The 18,936-nt window shown below is 46.0% G+C and overlaps 1 pseudogene; it reads right to left on the bottom strand.

Annotated features, from left to right (window-relative positions):
- Positions 1-18,936, bottom strand: part of LOC112076123 (SH3 and multiple ankyrin repeat domains protein 1-like) — a 105,276-nt pseudogene that overhangs the window by 85,232 nt on the left and 1,108 nt on the right.

Raw genomic sequence — 18,936 nt, forward strand, 5'->3', positions numbered from 1 at the left:
AGAGAGAGAGAGAGAGAGAAGTAAAGAGAGAGAGAAGAGAGAGGACAGAGGAGGAGAAGAGAGAGAGAGAGAGAGAGAGAGAGAGAAGGAAGAGAGAGAGAGAGAAAGAGAGAAAGAGAGAGAGAGAGAGAGAGAGAGAGAAGAGGGAGAGAGAGAGAGAGAAGACGAGAGAGGAGGAGGAGGAGGAGAGGAAGAGAGAGGAGGAGAGTAGAGAGAGAGGGAAAGAGAGAAGGTGAGAGAGAGGAAGGAGGACGAGGAGAGAAGAGAGAAGAGAGGAGAGAGAAGAGAGAGAGAGAGAGGAGAGAAGAGAGAGAGAAGAGAAGAGAGACAGAGAGAGAGAGAGAGAAAATCTCTGGATTGACATTCACTGGTTTTTGTTGTCTAGGTGGGGGAGAGATTACATGTCCCATACTAGCCTATCACATTCTGAAAGAAAAACCTTGACTGTGGATTTTCTCACCTACGACTTGTCTATTCCACCAGCGCTCTGCTTGTGGGGGATATGAGGGTATCATGGTTCAGACCAGGGTTCTAACGCACGTGGGCTCTACATTAGTCTCACCAACCAAAACATAGCTTTCTTCCCTCAATATTGAGTTTGGCTTTATTACACAATTTTAACCTCCTTAATAGTGACAGTAATCCCCAAGAGGCTGTGCCTCCTCTCGGGGTCTCTCGTCTCTCTGTCTCTCAATTTCAATTCAATTCAAAGGCTTTATTGGCATGGAACATGGGTTAGACAGTGGTGCCAAAGCAGAGGAGAAAATATACAAAGTGAAGTAACAAATAAAAATTAACATGAAAATTACCAACAAAGTTTCAAAAACCAATAAAGACATACAAATGTCATATTATAATATATATACAGTGTTGAACCAGTAAAATGTTAAAGTACACAATGGAAATTAAGAAGCAAAATAGGGTGATGGTAGGCAAGTGGGTGTTGTTCTTGCACTGCTTGCCTGTTCTTTGCACATGGTCACAGGGAGAGTGGTGGCTTCTGATGACACGACTGTGGAAATTTCACGCGAGTTAGATATGGCAGGGTTTATCAGAAGACTGGATTTTCGAATTCTTGTGGATCTTGTGTAATCTGAGGAATATGTCTCTCTAATATGGTCAGACATTTCGGGCATGAGCATGCATAGCCTGTCTTCTCTTGAGAGCCCATGTCTGCCTACGGCCCTTCTCAATTAGCAAGGCTATGCTCACTGAGTCTGTAACATATCCAAAGCTTCCTGTAAGTTTGGTTCAGTCACAGTTTCAGGTATTCTGCACTGTGTACTCTCCTGTTGGGCCACAATAGCATTCTAGTTTGCCTGTTTTTTTGTAATTCTTTCAATTATATGATTGGTGGGTCTTAATTGTGTGTTGTCTTCTCTTGTGTTTGTTGTGACGAGAGCGCCAGGATCCAGCGGCTGTGAGACTTCTTCTCCAGGTTCATCTCTCTGTAATGATGACATTTATGGAAGTTGGGAATCGCCCTTTGTGTGTGTAAAATTAACGGCTCTTTTCTGGATGTTAAATTAGTGGGTCGCCTAATTCTGCTCTGCATGCATATTGTTTTCACCGTTGTACACGGAGGATATTCTTGCAGAATTCGCATGCCATCTTCTCAATTTGCTTTTGTCCACTTTTGTAAGTCTTGGTTGCTGAGTGACCCCAGACCTCACAACCCATAAAGGGCAATGGGCTCTGAATTGACTATCAAGTATTTTTAGCCCAGATTCCCGTGATCTCGCTGGAGCCGTAGGCTGGGGGTTGCGGATGGCTACAATGACTAAATAAGACACTCCATGACTGGTTGTCAGAATGCTCTGAATGTAGCTATAATCTATTTGAAATTTATGTTTCCTGGTTTATTGGCATGTAGGAATGGCCCTTCTTGCCTGTGTCTCTCAGATCATTCACAGCTTTGTGAATGTTACTCTCTATTTATCTTGTATTAGTTTTTGTGTTGCTCTAGGCAACAGTGTCTAGATGAATTGTGTCTGGGTGGAGCTGAGCCGTGTTTTTGGAACCACCATTATTTTGGTCTACTGAGATTTACTTTGGTCGAGGGCCCAGGATCTGACAGAATCTGTGCAGAATATCTAGATAGCTATGATAAGCCCTCCTTGGACTTGTGGTGACAGTAAGCACCAGATCAGTCAGCAAGACAGTAGACATTTTGACTTCGGATTCTGAGGTAGTTGGAGGGGCCCGGGTGCTGCAAGACTGTCCTAGTGCCCGCGCCAATTCGTGATTATATGTTGAAGAAGGGGCTTAAGCTGCATCCCCTGTGCTGCACGCGCGACGGGCGACCCTGTGTTGAAAGAAATGTGTGTGTGTTTTCCAATTTGAGACCGCAGTTCACTTGTTGTTTGTGTACATGGATTTTATAATGTCGTGATGTTTAACCCCTAACACGCACGTTTTCGAGTCAATTGTATAGCAGACCCTCATCTCTATTGTCGTAAGGCTTTTTGAAATCAACAAAGCATGAGAAGACTTTGCCCTTTGTTTTGTTTGTTTGTTGTCAATTAGGGTGGGTGTAGGTGAATACATGGTTTTACTTGTAATATTGGTTTAAAAGCCAATTGACATTGCTCAGTACATTGTTTCCATTGAGGGAAATGTACCGAGTCTGCTGTAATGATAATGCAGAGGATTTTCCCAAGGTTACTTGACGCATATTCCACTGGCCCCTCTCTCTCCCTCTCTCCCGCGGTAGTTATTGGGTCAAATTTGTGCTCCACTTTTGTGGATTGGGGTGATCATCCTGTGTTTCCAAATATTGGGAAGAATGGCCAGAGCTAAGACGATGTTAAAGAGTTTTTAGGAGCCAATTGGAATTTTGTCTGATATTGATCATTCTATCTATGATACCATCAACACCACAGGCGCTTTTGGGTTGAGGTTTTTATGTAGTGTCCTAACTGCTATCAAATGGTAATTGGATGGGGTTGGAAGTGAAGAGTTCTGGTTCTGTAGTTTATAATAGTTGATTCTAAAGATTTTATTTGTCATGTATATGTTTTTGCTCTTTATTCTTTGTTAAGAGCCAAAAATATTGAGAAGTGCGTTACCCAACATCTCCATTTTGGAATAGATAATTCTCGTGTTGTTTGTCTCTCTCTATCACCGTCTCCTCTCCTCTTCGCCTCTGTCTCTTCTCTCTTTTCTCTCTCTCTCTGTCTCTTCTCTCTCTCTCTCTGTCTCTCTCTCTCTTCTCTCGCGTCTTCTCTGTTCTCCTCTCGGTCTCTCTCCGTTCTGTCTCTCTCTCTGTCTGTCTCTGTCTTTCTCTCCGTCTCTTCTCCTCCATGCGTTCCTCTCCTCTCTCTCTCCATCTCTCTTTCTTCTGTCCTCCCTGTGTCTCTCGTCTAACTGCTCTGCTCCTCTCTTCTTCTCTGCTCTCTCTCTGCTCTCTGCGGGCGGCATTCAATTCAATTCAATCAAGGGGTCGTGGTGATGTGCAGGCAAACAGGTTTTTAACATGGGCCAAAGGCAAGAGTATTATTTGGTGCATACAGCATGGTGGGAAAAGCTGTTCAATAGAGTACGATGCGTAACCAAGATGGGCTTTATGACGCGGCAATATGACAAGGTTAAAAGGATAACGAGCAGTCGCCGTCTGATGCGAGAATTGGTGGCGCGAGAACTAGAGCGATTAAATGCGACTCAATGCCTGTGCGAAGTTCTGGGGAATGTAGAGTGTTTAAAGCATGTCTCATAGGGTCCGTGCAGCCGCGATATTGGGCACAGTATACACAAGAGGGTTTATATAAAGCGCCCTCCTCAAATGGCGATATAAAATAAGCGCATAATATGGTTGGATATTACGCAATGGTTTGGTCCTCACTTTGGCGCCTTTACTGGATTGCAAAGAGTCAGTAGTATCGACAAATTCTGTACGGTGAGCAACGACTAGTAGTGTCATGTTGAAGTGGCTAAGGTTACGCCATGTAGTGGTGAATTCGCTCTCTACTGCTTCTACCTTTCCGTATTTGGTTGGAGTAGCGGAGATTATTCGTACGTCTCGATATGAATTTACCGATCAGGTTGGCCATCACAGTTAGCAAATTGTGACCTGTTGCACATAGAAAAAGAGTGGCAACCAGTGTGGTAAGAGCGAGATACAACCATGTGCATAGGTACAAAAATGTGTTGTTCCCGTATTTTTTATATTGGTTCTTTATATAATAATCTTTTCCTTATGAAGTATCTTATCACATTTTCTGTACATTTGTATACACATCAAGCGTGCATTGCAAACAATATATGTGACATCTGTTATTAATAGCTATTGGCGGTGATAAGATCACAACCGCTCGGTTCTGTGCTGGAGGTTTAGCGGCAGCTCACCACTTGAGTATATCTCTGGATCTAAGAAGATAACTCCGCGTATGGACCACTTTTGTGTAATTATCTCTATCACTGCTTTCCCACATTTGTTATAAACATCGTTTCCCATTCAGAGTTTAAATCGCCCTGGGAATTGGAATGTATATTAACTGTTGTTACAATCAATCAAGAATAAAGGAGCGCAATGAGAGGATGAGCTAGAACATCTCCTTCGTTAACAGGTATTATTGAGAAGCATGAGAAGAAGCATACCATAGTGTGACAGACAGAAGTGATGTTATGACTGGTAAAGTATGTTGCGGATAGGGAGGAGAGAGATCAGGAATGTAGGAGCTGATCGACTGTAATTAGCGGGAAAAGAAACAGGGAGTGGTGAGCTCAGTATAATAGAAAGAGAAACAGAGGGGACATTGAGAGCTACGTGGGCCGACAGACAGGGTGAAAGTAATAGTGCTAATATTAGCAGAGAACAGGAGGGCAAGCGAGATGCAGGATGACTCAGGCATGAAAGAGAGTAGATGTCAGGAACGTAGGGTGGAGAAAATGTTTAAATGAGAAAGAGTACACGTAGGATCTGGACAGAGAAGAGGTGAGAAATAAGAGAGGCGAGGAGAGTGGACACGAGACACGAGCTCAGAGGGAGAAGGAGACGCAAGTGGCCATGACGCGATAGACATCAGTCATACTGTCAGTACACTAGGGAGAAAGGCTGTATCTATCCAAGGTAATATTGATAAAAGAGATATGTCCTGGGGTGAAAGCCGACTTCTCCCAATTTGGCACTATGGACCACTTGGCCGAGGTACCTGAACATAGGCCATAACTCGTCTATACCCAATTCCATAGAGCAATCGTTTGGATGATCTCAATATTACAAGATTATATGTCAACTGAATTTAAAAGAGCTTACCCAGAACCGCACGTAAGTTTTCTGCCACTGAACTCGTTTTTGGTGCCTTCCTAATCAGAGAGCCTAATTCGCATAATCAGAGCCCTGCCAACCACAAAAAGCGGCTCTATATTAGGTTTGGTATGTCAGTCGGTTTCGTTGAGTAATGAAAAGTACATTTGAATTTCTAAGTACTATAGTGACAGACACTGCTTATCTAATTACACAATTTGCTAATCTATCTCGTACAATATACGTCCTTAAGCTACTTATTGCTTTACTCGGGACTTGTTGTTTCCCTGAGACGTGTGGTGTAAATACTCGTTAAAAGCTATCACACCTCATCTCTCATTATCCACAAAATAGCGTTGATACATTCACTTGTTGCTGCCCATTAATTTAACACCGGGTAGGATAATTAGGGCTTATAAGCTTATCAACTATTCTATCGGGTGAATATTGTGTGTGCTGGTGAACAGGTAGGAGCCTCTGAGACAAAAACTCCATTCCGCCGTCCAATCCTCTCCTATAACAGTAGTTTAAACATAGCTCCAGGACCTTCGTGGAGTTATTCCGTCATAAGGTGACTGGAACGGATGCTCGTAGCGTCTCTGCGGAGCTCATAGCGCAGAAGTTGATGACCCGCACAATTTATCGTGGGTACACACAGACCATTGTATATCAGCACTCTACTATTAATCATGTCGACACGTATTGTACAACCAACACAAACCCAAAACAATATAGTGATTCACGTTTAGCCAAGTACTGAATACTTTCTCTTAATCTGTCTTGTTTCTGTTGATTTCAAAAAAGGGCTCCTGGTCCGAATCAGTTGTGCAGGAGGGAACCTTCCATAATATCAGACCGTTAGATGGCATCAACTGAGTTGTCTCCGCGTGGTCGCTCTTTAAAACATGACACATTATATAGCTACTTTAATCCATGACATAAAAAACCAAAGGGTGTTTCGTGAAATAAAGAATATAGTCAGGTAAAGCTGAAGATACACACGACTTAGTGTCTCACACCAGGTCGGGGTAACAGGGTGCACGGCTAACCCCACCTCGTGTGTCTAACAGTATGTCTGCTTTACCTTTTACACAGAAATACGTTCTCCGCGCGGGAGCACTTGATAATGTTTGCACATCCGTTCTAATTGGTAGTGTTACGTCAGCTAGAAGGTGCTTCTTTCATTATTGCTCCTCTCCTGAACATATGCAAGTTTCGCGCTCATGGTGTAAGTGTCATGATGGTTGTTGCTGATGATGTCGTATGTACCTTTGTTCTTTCTATCCATATTCGTTCATCAAGGGAGCCTTACAGCAGGCACCTTAGATTATCGACCAGATCTAGGTACAGCACAGCTGTCTCTCGGTGCTTTGATAACTGTCGTAGTCGCTTAGGGACACTACCTAGATGCTCAGTTACTTCTTACTGTGTAATACCTACATACAAAAGTATGTTGTTTCCTATTTCTTCATTTCTGAACCCTCTAGGGATCCAACTAACTTGTGCACTTGGGACAGTGTGACCGTGTATCGCCAAAAAACATGGATGTATGATGGTGCTTACGCATTACCTTTGTCTTTGAGTTGTCTGTATCTTGCAACATTCAGCTGCCTCATACTCACTACGTGTGGTGAATAGTGTTTCTCACAAATCGTAGTAATTGGCGAAGACAAGGCAAGAAGGCTCTCGTACTTTTGCCATTCAAAGAACATAATTCAACATAGATACTTAGACTACATCAAGAGCATCTTGACAACCACAGTAGTTCATTTCAGTCAGGAAGCCAATCCAGCCAGTTGGGGGCAGGTCGGGAGTCTCCGGTGCTCTAAATATCGAGTGCTGTTCATCCCTTGGCCATTCTCGCCCTTTAAGTAGCGGTTCTGTGCTGTTGTGCAAGTGCTAGGTTTGCTTTGATCCTCACACTATCATGACTCCTAGTCTCCTCCTAGCATAATCGCTACCACTCACATAACCACAAACTGGTGGGAGCATGCAGGGGATTCTTTTCTAGAAATACCTCCTGCCCTTCCCAGGCTGTACTGGGGAACTAACGGTGATAAAACGTCACAAATAATAGGCGATGCTCAATGGAGGGCAGTGGATTGTACTGGCTCGTTTGTATCTATAGTAGCTCGCAACAGGATTCAACATGGATTATCTCTCAAAATGCTTGACTCAGGTAGATAGCTCCGCGGCGCGTTTGAAAAGTGTTTGACCATCCCACACAAATCAATAATGTGTGATTTGTCGGATAGGCCCCACCGTCATCCGAAGCGAAGGACCTCACCTACAGAGGAGAGGAACCATGAGGAGTCCATAGCAACCGGTCCTGGGCTGGCACAAACTACAAGAGGGATCACACCCCACAGGTAGGGCCCCAATGCAACAAGCACAATGACCAAACCCATAGTGATAATGCACACTACAAAAATAATCCACTACTTGACCATTAAGATCTAGGAGCCTTTTACCTGCTGCTTTCGCCACGTGTGGTTATATCGAAAAAAACCCGAGCACATTTGAACTATGAGAGATAGCTTATGTGTCCAAACTAGAGAGCACACAGGAGCTTAATAAGTGGGCATCTCGTGTGAGACTTGACCCCTGAGTACGAAAGGCATCTAGCTCCCCTAATGGCAGGATCGCTGCACTTGCCTGGTATTAAGGCGAATAGGAAGAGATTTAATACAAGCTCTTAAATCGTTGTTTATTTGCCCCACTCCTGTTAGATGACAATTTTTTGCAGTTACATGCCTTAAACTAGGACGGCTAGACGCAAACTCAATGATCAAGCAAGGTTTCAGCATAAGAATTCAGATCAATAAAACAGCTTTTCCGTTAAACATAGCCTCTTAAATCTGTGTTAATGCACGTTCTCGTTATGTAGAGCATCTTTTATGCTGAGCCCTTACTGCCTGGCTTATATACTAGCGAGCGCCCATAGGCGATCCAATTTCAGCCATGCGACGGTTCTTAAGCCTATTGAATGCAAAAGAAACACTTTACCTTTAAACAAGCCTCTCAAAACTCGTGTTTAATTCCTACTTGGTCTAGTGATTTTTTTTTGATCGCTATGTACAGACTTCAGTGACGATAAGCCTCATTTGAGAACTAGGAAACATGGCTATCAAGAGAAGACAGGCTAGTTGCTCACTTGTGCCCACAAAAGTATGGTATGAGTCGCCTTATTTAACTGAAGACCGTTAGTTTGGCCTCAGACTGGTAGCACGAAGCCCACAATATACTGAATTCGCGATAACAAAATGTCTTCATTGCCATAACAATGTCGCAATAGCTACGTGCAGAATTCACACGATGATAAGCACAATACAACTCTGCAGCTAAATGTATTAACATCAAGCTGTGATCCCACAAACATAGCGGCTAAACCAGGTGGACGGAACTAGATACTTACACAATTGTATTGCAACATTCCCATATAGCTTATGTCTATTTCACGCCTTGGTTAACTTATTTATTATCACCGACTGTACATGTAAGATACATGCTTTCAAACTAGAGGATAGGAACCAATTCAGCGCATGCTTTCAAGCATAATGTGAATAATTTGTATGTTAAAAAACAAACACTTTCTCTTACGTCTTATATACAATCTGGATTCATAAAGGCTGTCTTCTAAGTTAATTTTCGTATAAGTGTGTTTATACTATTACTCGAGCATTCTTGTGCGTAGTAAGTGATTCGACTCATCTTTTGTTTTGCATAACAAGTATATTCTGCTCTCCAAACAATACTACCGCCATTGGCAGAGTACGAAGACTGCAATTGGTAGAGACAGGAGAGGGATGGTTACACATGGAGCCGAAGTGATCGTCACAGCCTCTGATCTTGACTTTGCGCGCAAAAAAACTATAAAGAAGCTCACTTAATTATCCGTGAAAAGCCTAAATTACAACCCTCATTGAGCAAGTACAAATCACGGTGTGAAGTGACTAAATCTTTTTAGATGCACTCCTACCCGCGGTTATGATCGCAAACTTCTTTTTGTCTTGAGACCATATACCCTCATATCCCCCCCAGATACTGAGCGCCTCAGTGACACCTAGATGGTGAGGAATCAGGAAGTCGGACCTAAAGTTTTCAATGAGCGGCATAGCAATCCAACAGGGTTCATACGAATGTGTGTGCACGGAAATGTGAAGATTTGATATAAAAAACGACCTTAGTGTTACTAATGACATCGTATCTTTATTACCCCACCTAGGGGGCTAATCCATAAACCTGCAACAGTAATAGCAGTATTTTTTTCTCTCATCGGGCTTCGTTTGCCTGCGTTCTCTCTCTCGTCTCTTCTCTCTCATTCTCTACGCGCCTCTTCTCTCTCTTTCTCTCATCCTCGTCCGTTCTCTCATACATCTGCTCTTCACTTCCTGCTCTACCTCTCCCTCCTCTCTCTCTCTCTTCTTCTCTCTCTTCGTTCGCCCGTCTAACTCTCCTCTCTCTCTCTTCTCTCGTCCTTACCTCATATTTCTGCTCCTTCTTTATCTCTCGTTTCTCATCTCTCCACTTCTGCTCGTATATACTCTCCTCATATGACTCACATCTCATCACTCTCTTTCTCCTTCAGTTTTCTTTATCTCTCACTCCGCCCTCAGTTCTCGTCGCCTCGCTCAGTTTCCTCGTTTCGCTCCTCCTGAGATTTTTCGGCTCTACCGTGCAACACTATCTCTCTTCCAGCTGCCTCCCGCCTTCTTCTGCTATTCTGCGTCACTCCAGGCGGCGGCGTGCGTTCGTTCGAGGAATGTTCACATTGCAAATTGATATCGTCAGTGATGTGGGTCATGCCATCTGGTAATTCTGAAGAGCGTACACGAGATGATGGGTATTTAGTGGCCCGACGGAAGAATGCGCTGAACAGAAGACGGGATGGGAACTGCTATACAGTACTAGTCGCGGTTACATGTACATGCTCAGAAAGACGGTCGGTTGCCTCTTACTCAACCATGACTCATCGACGTGGCGACGCGTACCTCACTCTGGCTTTGTGCATAAGCTCTTGTATTGTTCACTTCGATGGGTTACGTGATTCAATGTCAGCGACAGTCGACTTACGGCATGTATATTCTATATTTAAAATCTAGAATCGTTCTACATAGTTAATAATATTTCTATTGTTATTGATGATTCTTTGCATCCTTCCCTATATTATACGTCCAGCTTCAAATGCCGTTGTTCTCTAATTTGAATCTATATCAAAGTTAGGCCGATCCCTAAGCCGCGAAGTGACTAGTTGGTCGGATGGTGGCGCATCACGAAGCCAACTAGCGTCATCTCGTGTGCGCTGCAGTTTCTATTCTCATAAAATCTGTCACTTGTTGTTGATAAAGTCAAGAATATTGGAAACTTTCATACGATTTGCATCATTCTTCCTCCGGTCCCGCTACACAACGCGGTGCGATCAGGTGTTTTCATCATGCACCAAACGATCTCATAAAAGTTAGCACGTGTTGCAAAATGGAAAAATAAGGGACATCGAATCTGGGAGGATAGATAGATCATGTAAAGGATTGACATGGGGGAGCACACCACTCCGGGTCATTTAATGAGCGCACGGAGAACACAAGTATAGACTCGAGTCGTCGGCTTGGTCGCACCATACGGCACAGCAAACCCAATATGGGTTTAGGTGGCCCGGTAATGTATTGAGAATTTCTTTGTTTGATGCACTCTGAAAGCTGTTGGACGCTTTTTCGGACAAAGGTCGTCTGCGTCGTGACGGGCGCGCATTGACGTGGCATGTTCGCACTGAAGGCGAAAGGGGCGATAAGACCAGAGAACGAAGCTAGGTCTTAAGATGACAGAAGAGGCCGGAAAAGGGGAGGCGTGCTCGTGTCACCCAAGAGAGTACCAGAGCTCCGGGGCTCTAGATAATCAGATTAGAAAGGAGTAGCAACAAGTGCCAGAGAGAAGATACTGACTTGCAATAGGTGAAGATGGCGATGGCTGTGCAAGAATGTTTATACGCCAAGCTACATGGTCCGATATTTAAGTAAGCCGTTTATCAGCTCGGTGTTCGGTAAACTAGCCAATATGGTTTTCAAACGCAGTGTATATACGTCTGCCATTGATGGGTTAGTGTTTCGTGCTTACTAAGTCCGTTACCTTACGGCCTTGCTCAGGACGATGACGGCTCCACCTGTCCGGTGCAAATAGTAGAGTGAGTAGGACACTTTAAAAATGATTATCAACCAGTTCATCGAGCTCCGGAGACGTCCTCCATCCAGAGCGTTTCGGCTGGGACTGCCCATTAAGGAACTACCCTAAATACTCCTTGGTCCTCGGGTCAGACGCTTCCTGATCTACCCTGTGATTTTTTTAGATCCCAGGGCCTCAGGCAGAGGCTTTATGACACTCGATAGCTTGTACTTAAAACATCCGAAGTTCCACAGCTTCATCGATGCTCACTCAGCGCTAGTGCGCGATTTGGTTAGCCACCCTAATACTCATGAGCTTCTGGCGGACAGTTTGCTAACAGTCCACATGAGTACCTCTCTGTTACTCAGATCAGCACAGTCGCTAAAGCACACGTGCTCTCGCTTTTGTAGCGACGTGCCCTCAACTATCGACTATGCCCATTAGTCGATTACACGAAATGTCGACGACGTGATGTATGTTTCGCTCAGTCCTAAACCATCGCGACGGGGCTCCAGTCTACAAGTCGTCAGGGAATACCGTCTCCCATCGCGGAAACAGAATTGCTCGCAGTCCGACAAACCTCCTTTACGTGTCCAATACACAACAAGTGGTCCAAAGAATTCGATCCTCATGTTGCGCCACTGCAACGGCCCCGCAGATGCTATATACACTTCAGCCGTTAGCGACAGTCAGAGCTCTTCTCAGCAAGGCTCCTGGGCCGCCTCATAAAGGCGCGCGCTCTTCGTGTGCGCCCTGGACACCTCAGATAGCTCTTGACCGTAAAACGCGTTCTTCCAGTGCCTATGCGCACTGCCAGCTGTAGTAATCAACGCTCCCTCCAGATGCCCCTTATTCGGCCGCAGATCCTAAAGTTAACTCTGTCGGGTTGTACCTATTCGGCCGCATTGCAGGTTTAAACTACGCTTTAGAAAATCTGATGGACACTAATTCCGTGTCCGCTGTGACATTCGACACATGTATAAGTGCTTAGCCAGGCGCCGGCCTGCGCCTTCTCCTATGGCTAGCGGCTGACCTCCCCGCTTGTACCTTATTTTCTGTCAGGCTCGCAATGTGTGGGTTCCAGGGCACATCTGATCGAGTAGAACGCGTCTGCGCGGTGCATACGCTCGTCGCTTCCAATAGGGCTCGTAGCATTTTTCCTCATCTAGCGACATCCTAGCCCGATGCCGCGTAGCTCAGCACCCCCAGTGCAGCTCCGGCCGAGGCCGTCCCCCGCGCTCGCCGTGGCACCCGAGGGTCCACTTCGCCATTGTGCTTACACAGTTACATGCTGCTCCATGGCAGGGAGCACTCCTGCTCTGACGCCTGAAAGGGAATCACTGTGTCAGCGCTACGCTCTGTTGTGGTACCTGCAATGCGACACCCGGCAAACCGAGTACTCCCGCCCTTCTCGGCTTATACATGATGGTATTGGCTCCTGACACTTCAGAGACTTTCAGTTCCCGCACGAGCTCGCTATTGGCGTTCTCCTCGGCTTGCCGGTGCGCTCCGACTTAGTGCACTGTGACGGTCGAGCTCTCCAAGATCTATCTTAGCTTTGAGCGACACTGTGCCGTGTCAGCCTCGTTACTATAGGCCGTGCCGGGCGCAACCTGCAGGCACCCTGGCGCCAGGTAGCACAGGGCAACGTGACTCTCGCGCAGAGTCTTATGCACCATATGCTGCGCGGCCCATGTCAATGCACTGCTTGCGAGTGCTATGTCCGCATGGCGCCATAAGCAGCCTTCGTCCTCTTAGCGCCCTCAAGTAGCCTCTGTACCAGACACGGACATCCAGTCCCGTCCAGGGCAGAGTATTAGCATTGTCCTCATACGCCATGTCGCTCCTGCGAGTCTCTAGAGAACCAACTTTTTACCACGAGCACATCCGTGAAGCCGCAGATGCGCTGTCCCTGTACGCCGTTGTCGCCTTCTCATCCAAGATTCCACGGCCGAAGCCTCTCTTAGCCTAGCTCTTCCTTGCAGAATCGTCTTGCCCGTGTTAGCGCGGTTGCGACCAGGGGGCACGGGCCCAGTCCGCTCCAAGTTGCTTGCTATGCCGATACTTTTTCTCGCGCCTGCATTGTGTAAGTCCGAAGGTCCAATTTCAGATCGTTCTAGTACCAGCTCCAGGGCCGACCCTCCCGCTGGTAATTCTACAACTCTGGTCGACAGCGGGTTTCCGGGACCTAGCTAGCTAGTACGCTATATGATCCAGGTGTGCCGGGCTGGGGGCCTGGGGGTCTGTGGCGGCAGGGCGTTACCGGCCTAGCTGAAGTACCAACTCGCGGACGGCTCTATACCGCACCAGAGCTTTTCATGCACGGCCCCCTACCAGAATCACGCCATAGTGTGCACGGCTCAAGACCGCACAGCATTCGTGAAAGAGGGATGGGCGGGGTGCAGTTTAATGCACTGCTCGTATAGTGATTTTTCTTTTGTTACGGCACGTCACGGCCTGACCATAGAGAAGCCCTGTTCTCAGGGATTGTTAGAGGTTACGTGTACGTTAGATCAACTGAGTGCGAGCGTATACCGTATTAGGAAGCCTATTCAGATTTTAATTTCTATTTTGATGTTTAGGTATATATCTCATACGTGGTGTGTGTCACATGTCACTATTTTTTTAAGTTTTATTATTGTTTATTATAAATTTTCTACTTATTCTTCTTTCATGTTGAGTGTTATTATACTGAATCATCCTAATTAATGGCGCAGCTGGATAGACCGTTGTCTTCTTAATTGATCATATTGTGAAGTTAGGCATATTGTCTACTTCTCGAGCCTTATAGGTTTGAATGGGAGTATTGGTTGGTCCCACGTGCACCACTAACACGTTTCGTTGTTCGACTTGTCTAGCTGTTTTATGTTGAGTATTACGTCTAAGTCACCTTTGGGAACAATAAAGATGTAGCTCATCATCGCAACTCGAGCCATTTGTGAACCAACTTGTACACGAACGCGTAACATTTATCTCAACGCCACAATAGAAAATTGAGACTCACAAAGTGTCAACAGCATATGGAATTAGTGTTCATAACACCGTGTCAAACTCCCTTAGTGTACAATGTTAGGCTTGGTCAGAAACACTGTCGTATGAAATGATTAGTCGGATCTTATATCGTACTAGATCTTAATTTTCCCACAGTACTTAAGGGGCCTTTATATATTGGTATCATGTGATATCACCAAAGATAATATCACTGGCTTATTATGTGTCATTAAGTATTATTTGTGCTCATACTGTTGTATGTAAGTGTACTCATATTGTACTATAAAATCACCCGTGTGATGAATCGACAAAAGCAATGAAAATATCAGGGTAAGAACATGCAAATGGGTATAAATAATTTATAGCGGGAATATATATCAACAGAAGAAAGTAGTTGTGCAGATCCACCTGTTAGCTTAGGTTAGTATGTAGCTTTAAACGACACCTTTGATGATTGCACTGAGGTACTCGATGACCGTTCTTGTGCTGGGGGGCCGAGTGACGACACATAGCAAGTGTTGCAAACCTGGAGTGGTGTAAGTTTGTCCCACATCGCGCGTGGCATCTGAGGTCTTCAGGCAGTATGCCGGTCACCACCAGCGCACGTATGTCTCAGTCCCAGGAAGGTTATCCGATTAGGAGGTGGGTCGCGAGGCCGCGGGCTTCGGCTGGGGTATGACAGTTCGGTGTCTATCCTGTAAAGAGATCGATGCAGAGAGATCTGTTAGTGTTCCAAGCCAGCCTAGCGTCTGTAGTTCCTCCTATGGGTTTCGTCTGGCGTCGTTGTTTCAGGTGCCTCGTCCCTGTGTGGGAAGGGGAACCTTCTCGGCCCGCTGCAGGTGTGTGTACTGTCGATGTCGCGTGTGAGCGACTCTTTGGGCATGTCACTGTTAGCTCAATGAAATCGTCGTGCAGGGTTACATAGACACGAGAGTTCTCTCCCTCCATCGAGAGTTCAGTCTTCCGCTTCCCTGGAGCTGAAATAGAGTGACCTCACTCCTGTGTGAGCGGCATGATGCCAGCCACCGATTCTTTCAACGCTAAGGGCTGTCTGGATCCGCTCTAGGTGTACCTGTACTATGTCGCAACGAGTTCAGACGCCAAAGGAGTTCAACTCTATGGTGATGCATCATACCAGAGAATCTCAGTGTTTCTAGCACTTCAAGCGGTCTTTTAGGTGGTGGACGCCTGTGCCTCTGGTTCTGTGATACTGCTCAAGCAGTCGACGTGTGATGTTGATTGCGCTTTTAGCTCGGGGTGCCGCCGTTCTGCAGTCTTGCCACTCTACATCGATCTATACAAGGTCGATGGCTGGATGATATCGTTTCGAGTGCCTCAGAGGATGGTCCCTGTCCTTCTGGAAGGTCTCCTCGCCATCTTCCACAGGCGACTTTCTTAGGCTTCTGTCAGTTAGGACCATCAGTTTCTTGGTCACCTCTCGGGACCAAGGCCTCTACCCCATTGTCACAGGGGTTTTGCCCTGGGGCCAATCTTCTTTAGGAAGGTCTTGGAATTTTTTGTACACTAAGTACCGTTCCCGGATCATGTTAGTACATGAATCGGCCACTGGGGTTCGTTGAAGCAGTTTCAAGTTCTTGCACGACTCAGGGTTTTCGGCTATGCGCTGTTACCCGATCTCATGGGCCTCTGCAGTGACCGAAATCCGCTCTGCGCGAGCTATCTGGAAGGAACAAATTCTCGTGTCACCGTCATGGCTCCTGTGCCGGAATTCGACTGTCAACTGGGACCTAATTAGAACAGTGTTGCCCTTCCCACAATTACATGTCCAATCAATTAAATATACCACACAGCGTGAACACCAATATAGAAACATCCAAGGTACAAGAAACTAGTGCAAATGGGAGTGTCAGAAAGCCCATTGGTGTTCGGATGTTAATTCTCCCGCCTGGTGCTACGCACGAGAGTCCTTTACTATACAGTAGATTAGATTATATAGTTATCTTATTTATCTGTGAAACGGAGCAACTAAGGCGTTCATAATAGCAGCACCATGTGATAATAGCAAAATGGTAAAAGAAGCTATACTCTGGGGAATGCACTGTATGGCTCCGGTCGCGGGCAACTTATTTCGCCCAACTCTTCTGTTGCGTATCGTTTTTTACTGGTTCATGGTATGTGCCGTCTGTGTTGCGTAGTGTACCCCCGTAGGGTATCCAGGCGTCAGTCTGTAGTTGGGTTAGAGGTAGCGGTGTTGTTGCTTATTGAACTTTGGCATTATGATAGGACACCATTCTAGAGTGAGGTGCCTCGTGAGTGTGTGAGATGATCGCTTACGTATTCACTGTTTTCGTTATTTTCTCCGTTGTCGTGATTCATCATTCCATGTTTCCCACGTGCTCGCGGGTGTTGCTCGCCGCGCCAACGTAAAAGGTGGTATTGCTCTGGTCTGTAATCTAAATGAATTGAATGAGCCCAAGATCCCTGTCTACAGTGCGTAAATCTGATAGACAAGAAAATAATGAAATATTATTATAATATACTCAAAATAATACACAGCGAATACTACAGGTTAGTGCTGCCACCTGTATGATCCAATTAACCCACCAACTTCTAGGTTTCTGAGGGAGTAGGACAATATCCTTGTCCTCTCATCATTACTCCTCCTCCGTTCTAGCCCTGATACGTGCTTCCCACTGTCTCATATGTGTGCCTACATTACTCTCCCTGCCTTTCTTTGGGATACCAGCTTCACACCGTCCCTTGCTCACCCCTTACCAACTAGACGTTCTCCTTTTGGTCCAGCTCTTAGTCTCCCATGTCCATCCGTACTTCCTGACTCGTCTTTCTCGCTGCCGTCATATCGGGTCGTCTTGCATTCAATAGGTCGGTTTGGGGTATCAAATCCAGGGCAGGCTATGATAGGCGAAAGTGTTGCAATAACAGAGGCTTTAAAGATCAAGCCCTGCAATAAACTCTAATGCTGGGGTATTGTATCTGGAAATAGCATTACATGAAAGCGCTGACATCAGCACAATTGCGGATAAATAGATCCGTAATTCTTATGAACCTCGCAATAATTAGTGACTGTCTGTTTGATGGAAGTGTGAATGGGGGTGGTCCTGAAGGTTGGTTATGAGGTGTGGTACTGACTGTCAGTGGTCATAATGTTTGTGTTTATTGATGCCAGTGGTTGCTATACGGATGTAGGATCTTAATTTGATCACTCTTTTGTTGCTGAGAATTTTCCTGCGAGGCAGAAAATGCAAACTTATGGTGTATGAGTTTTAACAAGGCTTCTAAAGTTTGTCATTTCCACTTTGACATTTCAGACTTGATTTTCCAGAGCGAAAAATGTATCAACTCTTCCAAAAATGTCCATTAATTATGATCCACATAATAATTCACATTTCCTGTTGCAGCAGGATTATTTTCCTGTTGTAGCAGACTGGCTCATATGAATCCTACATCTGTAGGGGTGGTACAATAGGTGTGATGTCACTGACCGTCTGTTTGATGTCGGGGATGCCGATGCGGAACACCATCATGGCGATGTGGGCGTCCTCTGACGGCGCCCTGCTGGAGCTATGCTCTCTCAGCCTCTTCTGCTGCTGCTGCTGATTGGCYGGCTGTTGATGGGTGGGTCCATGGTTGGACGAATAAGGGTTTACTGTGTGCCCGATGTTGCCGGGTTGTATCTGTCTGTCTCCTGTGGGTCGTCCAGCCATTTTGCCTAATTGTCTGTGCCCCTCATCCCTGCCTCCTCGTGACATGCCTCCTCCTCGCCTGACTTCCTCCACTTCCTCTTCCTCCTCTTCTCCCTCCAGGAAAGGAGCGAGAGAGGAAACGAGAGACAGGGGAGAGAGAGAGAAGAGAAAGAGAGCAAAAATGCGAGAGAGAGAGAGAGAGCAGAGAGAGAGAGAGAGAGAGAGAGAGAGAGAGAGAGAGAGAGAGAGAGAAGAGAGACGAGAGAGAGAGAGAGAGAGAGAGAGAGAGAGAAGCTCCAGGGTTGGGGGTAGAGAAATACAGAGGATTAGTTTCAATAAGAGAGCTGAGGATTTGGAAAAGGAGACAAGGACTGGGAGCCAGGAGAGGAGAGATATTGTAGAAAGTCAGATAGAAAGAGGAAAGGAACACAGCAGATCTGATTAGAGAGACGGAGAGGGGAACAAGCCAGAGGAGAGAGACAGAGAGGATGGGAGAGACAGAGAGGGGAACAAGGGCAGAGGCAGAGAGGAACAGAGAGGATGGAGAGACAGAGAGGGGAACAAGGCAGAGGAAGAGAGAACAGAGGGATGGAGAGACAAGAGGGAACAAGGCAGCAGGAGAGAGCACAGAGAGGATGAGAAAGAACAGAGAGGGGAAACAGAGGAGAGAGGAAAGAGAGGATGAGAGAGACAGAGAGGGAACAAGCAGAGGAGAGAGGACAGAGGAGGATGGAAGACAGAGGGGAACAAGGCAGAGGAGAGAGGACAGAGAGGATGAGAGAGACAGAGAGCGGGAACAAGGCAGAGGAGAGAGGACAGAGAACATGGGAGAGACAGAGAGGGAACAGCGAGAGATCTATGGGGAGGAGAGGCAAAGGT

The sequence above is a fragment of the Salvelinus sp. IW2-2015 genome, unplaced genomic scaffold (genome assembly GCF_002910315.2).
Source record: "Salvelinus sp. IW2-2015 unplaced genomic scaffold, ASM291031v2 Un_scaffold3586, whole genome shotgun sequence".
Taxonomy (NCBI): domain Eukaryota; kingdom Metazoa; phylum Chordata; class Actinopteri; order Salmoniformes; family Salmonidae; genus Salvelinus; species Salvelinus sp. IW2-2015.